The following is a 6,251-nucleotide window of genomic DNA, read 5'->3' as shown; positions in this document are numbered from 1 at the left end:
AGCCGATGCGACTTGTCTGTCGCTGAACAGTCGCTTTTTATGTATTCAGCACCTATGTATAATGTTGTAAAAATGCTCTAGAAGCTAAAGTCGCAGAAATGTCACACATATTTGGCCTGCAACTTTCTGTGCGACAAATTCAGACAGGAAAAATCAGTATAAATCCTTAGAAAATTATCCCCCAGTGTCTCCATCTGCTGGCGGTATTGAATAAGCATTGCTGCACTGATGGGGTATGCATTAGACGAAAAAAAAGAAGAAAAAGAAGAATAATACGCCCAGAAAAGAGGCGAAAAGGAGAAAAACGTAAAAAAACGTGAAAAAAAAGTAAGAGGAAGAGAAGGGAAAAAAAGGTGGAAATGGGTTTAAAAGTGATTTCGGCGGAGAAATATATATATATATATATATATATATATATATATATATATATATATATGCGCACACACACATATAGATATAAACGTATTCTCCGTTGAGATATTGCAGCCGCTGCTGTGTCCAGGCCCAGGAGCCTTAGCACTGTGCTGTGATGTCACTCAATACCACTGACATCACTAGGTGTAAACAACATCTCTCCTTTGCTGTGTATGTGACTATGGAGCTGTTTGGTGATGTCGTCTATTACGGCCTTCATAGAAGCAACAGGAGATTGTTGCATCCATCTTGAACCCTCAGAACTACAGTGCTATGATGTCACTCACTTCCACAGGCCTTGCAGAGTGTAAACAACAACAACCCAGCTTTGTTGTGTATGTAACCAAAGGGATTTGTGATGTCACCTAGAACCTTCACAGCAGCGACAGCTTTATGAGGAGCATCAGCACTGCTCTGCCTGAGCAGAACCATCACCGCCATAGGTTGTCAAATAACCCGGATTTAACCCACACAGGTAAGTCCAATGGGGTGCAGGCATGTCCTCTATGCTTACAGCTTCCCGTGGGTGTTGGTTTGATACCGTTTGGGGACAGCCAAGGAGGCATCTGCAGGCAACAAAGGTAGGTGTGTGCTTGTGTGTGTGTTTCCTATGCAGATCCTAAGCCCAGTGTCACATGCAAGTAGGAGGAGTAAGAAGGGTTCCTGGCAAATCCGGGTTATGGATTGCATTTAAAAAGGCCCCGTGGGAGTGCAATGGGCCCCTGTCTTGCTGCTTAGCAATAATGGTATGGGTTTAGGTTCTGCTGTGTGTACTGGTGGTTGACTGCCCCCCAGCCCAGAGTGTGCATGGAAAATTGTCTGGCAGCCTCCCTGACAGCAAGCAGTGATAGTGCCCATGAAGGGGACCTTGTTGGGCCCGCCCCTTTCACGGTTATCGCTTCTCGGCCTTTTGGCTAAGATCAAGTGTAGTATCTGTTCTTATCAGTTTAATATCTGATACGTCCCCTATCTGGGGACCATATATTAAATGGATTTTTGAGAACGGGGGCCGATTTCGAAGCTTGCTTCCGTCGCCCTATGCATTGACCCGATATGGCAGTATCTTCGGGTACAGTGCACCACCCCCTTACAGGGTTAAAAAGAAAGATTCCTACTTTCATTGCTACCTGCTTGCTGGCTAGCCAGCTAGCCAGCCCTGTGGGCCTTGCTGCTGCTGCAGCCAAAAAACAAAAGGTGGTGCTGCTGCTGCTTCTGCTGCTTCTGCTTCTGCTTGTGTCTGGCCCCTGTTGGAGCGTCCAGGCACAGGACTTCTGCTGCTGCTGACTAAATGGCCTCCTTAATTGGATCATTTGAGTAGCCAGCACACCTGTGCAGGTAGGGCATGACATGATAGGCAGCTGCCTTGATAGCGGGTGGGTGCTGAATGTTCCTAATTGACAAAATAAGATTAATGCTTATGAAGAAATATAAAATCTCATCCCTTCCCCAATATCGCGCCACACCCCTACCCCTTAATTCCCTGGTTGAACGTGATGGACATATGTCTTTTTTCGACCGTACTAACTATGTAACTATGTAACATAACATGGGGGGGGGGGGGGGGGTCTCCTGGCTGTTCACACAGGTGTGTCATTGCTGTACATTGACCATGCATTGCTTCTGTGGTATTGCAAAGGCAAAGACAAATGCTTCCAGCCATCCATTGCACTAATGGATTGGTCATCAGCTGGCTGTCTATGTCCCGCATCAATATAGACCAAAGTACAGAGGGTTAGGCTATGCTATTGTGCACCTACCTGATGCATCAGAAGGTGCGAGGCCCTTGCTAAATTCTGTGCACAGACTTTGAGATCTATGCTTTAGACTGTATCTAAACCTGCTCCAACATGGACTGACATTCTGGCCTACTTTCAGCCGATGCGACTTGTCTGTCGCTGAACAGTCGCTTTTTATGTATTCAGCACCTATGTATAATGTTGTAAAAATGCTCTAGAAGCTAAAGTCGCAGAAATGTCACACATATTTGGCCTGCAACTTTCTGTGCGACAAATTCAGACAGGAAAAATCAGTATAAATCCTTAGAAAATTATCCCCCAGTGTCTCCATCTGCTGGCGGTATTGAATAAGCATTGCTGCACTGATGGGGTATGCATTAGACGAAAAAAAAGAAGAAAAAGAAGAATAATACGCCCAGAAAAGAGGCGAAAAGGAGAAAAACGTAAAAAAACGTGAAAAAAAAGTAAGAGGAAGAGAAGGGAAAAAAAGGTGGAAATGGGTTTAAAAGTGATTTCGGCGGAGAAATATATATATATATATATATATATATATATATATATATATATATATGCGCACACACACATATAGATATAAACGTATTCTCCGTTGAGATATTGCAGCCGCTGCTGTGTCCAGGCCCAGGAGCCTTAGCACTGTGCTGTGATGTCACTCAATACCACTGACATCACTAGGTGTAAACAACATCTCTCCTTTGCTGTGTATGTGACTATGGAGCTGTTTGGTGATGTCGTCTATTACGGCCTTCATAGAAGCAACAGGAGATTGTTGCATCCATCTTGAACCCTCAGAACTACAGTGCTATGATGTCACTCACTTCCACAGGCCTTGCAGAGTGTAAACAACAACAACCCAGCTTTGTTGTGTATGTAACCAAAGGGATTTGTGATGTCACCTAGAACCTTCACAGCAGCGACAGCTTTATGAGGAGCATCAGCACTGCTCTGCCTGAGCAGAACCATCACCGCCATAGGTTGTCAAATAACCCGGATTTAACCCACACAGGTAAGTCCAATGGGGTGCAGGCATGTCCTCTATGCTTACAGCTTCCCGTGGGTGTTGGTTTGATACCGTTTGGGGACAGCCAAGGAGGCATCTGCAGGCAACAAAGGTAGGTGTGTGCTTGTGTGTGTGTTTCCTATGCAGATCCTAAGCCCAGTGTCACATGCAAGTAGGAGGAGTAAGAAGGGTTCCTGGCAAATCCGGGTTATGGATTGCATTTAAAAAGGCCCCGTGGGAGTGCAATGGGCCCCTGTCTTGCTGCTTAGCAATAATGGTATGGGTTTAGGTTCTGCTGTGTGTACTGGTGGTTGACTGCCCCCCAGCCCAGAGTGTGCATGGAAAATTGTCTGGCAGCCTCCCTGACAGCAAGCAGTGATAGTGCCCATGAAGGGGACCTTGTTGGGCCCGCCCCTTTCACGGTTATCGCTTCTCGGCCTTTTGGCTAAGATCAAGTGTAGTATCTGTTCTTATCAGTTTAATATCTGATACGTCCCCTATCTGGGGACCATATATTAAATGGATTTTTGAGAACGGGGGCCGATTCGAAGCTTGCTTCCGTCGCCCTATGCATTGACCCGATATGGCAGTATCTTCGGGTACAGTGCACCACCCCCTTACAGGGTTAAAAAGAAAGATTCCTACTTTCATTGCTACCTGCTTGCTGGCTAGCCAGCTAGCCAGCCCTGTGGGCCTTGCTGCTGCTGCAGCCAAAAAACAAAAGGTGGTGCTGCTGCTGCTTCTGCTGCTTCTGCTTCTGCTTGTGTCTGGCCCCTGTTGGAGCGTCCAGGCACAGGACTTCTGCTGCTGCTGACTAAATGGCCTCCTTAATTGGATCATTTGAGTAGCCAGCACACCTGTGCAGGTAGGGCATGACATGATAGGCAGCTGCCTTGATAGCGGGTGGGTGCTGAATGTTCCTAATTGACAAAATAAGATTAATGCTTATGAAGAAATATAAAATCTCATCCCTTCCCCAATATCGCGCCACACCCCTACCCCTTAATTCCCTGGTTGAACGTGATGGACATATGTCTTTTTTCGACCGTACTAACTATGTAACTATGTAACATAACATGGGGGGGGGGGGGGGGTCTCCTGGCTGTTCACACAGGTGTGTCATTGCTGTACATTGACCATGCATTGCTTCTGTGGTATTGCAAAGGCAAAGACAAATGCTTCCAGCCATCCATTGCACTAATGGATTGGTCATCAGCTGGCTGTCTATGTCCCGCATCAATATAGACCAAAGTACAGAGGGTTAGGCTATGCTATTGTGCACCTACCTGATGCATCAGAAGGTGCGAGGCCCTTGCTAAATTCTGTGCACAGACTTTGAGATCTATGCTTTAGACTGTATCTAAACCTGCTCCAACATGGACTGACATTCTGGCCTACTTTCAGCCGATGCGACTTGTCTGTCGCTGAACAGTCGCTTTTTATGTATTCAGCACCTATGTATAATGTTGTAAAAATGCTCTAGAAGCTAAAGTCGCAGAAATGTCACACATATTTGGCCTGCAACTTTCTGTGCGACAAATTCAGACAGGAAAAATCAGTATAAATCCTTAGAAAATTATCCCCCAGTGTCTCCATCTGCTGGCGGTATTGAATAAGCATTGCTGCACTGATGGGGTATGCATTAGACGAAAAAAAAGAAGAAAAAGAAGAATAATACGCCCAGAAAAGAGGCGAAAAGGAGAAAAACGTAAAAAAACGTGAAAAAAAAGTAAGAGGAAGAGAAGGGAAAAAAAGGTGGAAATGGGTTTAAAAGTGATTTCGGCGGAGAAATATATATATATATATATATATATATATATATATATATATATATATGCGCACACACACATATAGATATAAACGTATTCTCCGTTGAGATATTGCAGCCGCTGCTGTGTCCAGGCCCAGGAGCCTTAGCACTGTGCTGTGATGTCACTCAATACCACTGACATCACTAGGTGTAAACAACATCTCTCCTTTGCTGTGTATGTGACTATGGAGCTGTTTGGTGATGTCGTCTATTACGGCCTTCATAGAAGCAACAGGAGATTGTTGCATCCATCTTGAACCCTCAGAACTACAGTGCTATGATGTCACTCACTTCCACAGGCCTTGCAGAGTGTAAACAACAACAACCCAGCTTTGTTGTGTATGTAACCAAAGGGATTTGTGATGTCACCTAGAACCTTCACAGCAGCGACAGCTTTATGAGGAGCATCAGCACTGCTCTGCCTGAGCAGAACCATCACCGCCATAGGTTGTCAAATAACCCGGATTTAACCCACACAGGTAAGTCCAATGGGGTGCAGGCATGTCCTCTATGCTTACAGCTTCCCGTGGGTGTTGGTTTGATACCGTTTGGGGACAGCCAAGGAGGCATCTGCAGGCAACAAAGGTAGGTGTGTGCTTGTGTGTGTGTTTCCTATGCAGATCCTAAGCCCAGTGTCACATGCAAGTAGGAGGAGTAAGAAGGGTTCCTGGCAAATCCGGGTTATGGATTGCATTTAAAAAGGCCCCGTGGGAGTGCAATGGGCCCCTGTCTTGCTGCTTAGCAATAATGGTATGGGTTTAGGTTCTGCTGTGTGTACTGGTGGTTGACTGCCCCCCAGCCCAGAGTGTGCATGGAAAATTGTCTGGCAGCCTCCCTGACAGCAAGCAGTGATAGTGCCCATGAAGGGGACCTTGTTGGGCCCGCCCCTTTCACGGTTATCGCTTCTCGGCCTTTTGGCTAAGATCAAGTGTAGTATCTGTTCTTATCAGTTTAATATCTGATACGTCCCCTATCTGGGGACCATATATTAAATGGATTTTTGAGAACGGGGGCCGATTTCGAAGCTTGCTTCCGTCGCCCTATGCATTGACCCGATATGGCAGTATCTTCGGGTACAGTGCACCACCCCCTTACAGGGTTAAAAAGAAAGATTCCTACTTTCATTGCTACCTGCTTGCTGGCTAGCCAGCTAGCCAGCCCTGTGGGCCTTGCTGCTGCTGCAGCCAAAAAACAAAAGGTGGTGCTGCTGCTGCTTCTGCTGCTTCTGCTTCTGCTTGTGTCTGGCCCCCTGTTGGAGCGTCCAGGCACAGGA

The 6,251-nt window shown here is 46.2% G+C and overlaps 3 non-coding genes across 3 annotated transcripts; all 3 read left to right on the top strand.

Moving 5' to 3' along the window:
• Positions 1-1,308: 1,308 nt before the first annotated feature.
• Positions 1,309-1,499, top strand: LOC130326789 (U2 spliceosomal RNA). Its single transcript, XR_008871335.1, has one exon. It is a non-coding gene; the product is annotated as a U2 spliceosomal RNA (small nuclear RNA).
• Positions 1,500-3,593: 2,094 nt separating this feature from the next.
• Positions 3,594-3,783, top strand: LOC130326790 (U2 spliceosomal RNA). The gene has a single exon (XR_008871336.1). It is a non-coding gene; the product is annotated as a U2 spliceosomal RNA (small nuclear RNA).
• Positions 3,784-5,876: 2,093 nt separating this feature from the next.
• LOC130326788 (U2 spliceosomal RNA) lies at positions 5,877-6,067 on the top strand. The gene has a single exon (XR_008871334.1). It is a non-coding gene; the product is annotated as a U2 spliceosomal RNA (small nuclear RNA).
• The last annotated feature ends 184 nt before the right edge of the window (positions 6,068-6,251 follow it).

This window comes from Hyla sarda, unplaced genomic scaffold (assembly GCF_029499605.1).
Source record: "Hyla sarda isolate aHylSar1 unplaced genomic scaffold, aHylSar1.hap1 scaffold_2878, whole genome shotgun sequence".
In the NCBI taxonomy this organism is placed as follows: domain Eukaryota; kingdom Metazoa; phylum Chordata; class Amphibia; order Anura; family Hylidae; genus Hyla; species Hyla sarda.
Note: the sequence above shows the minus strand (reverse complement) of the source record. Positions and strands in the feature narration are given on the sequence as shown.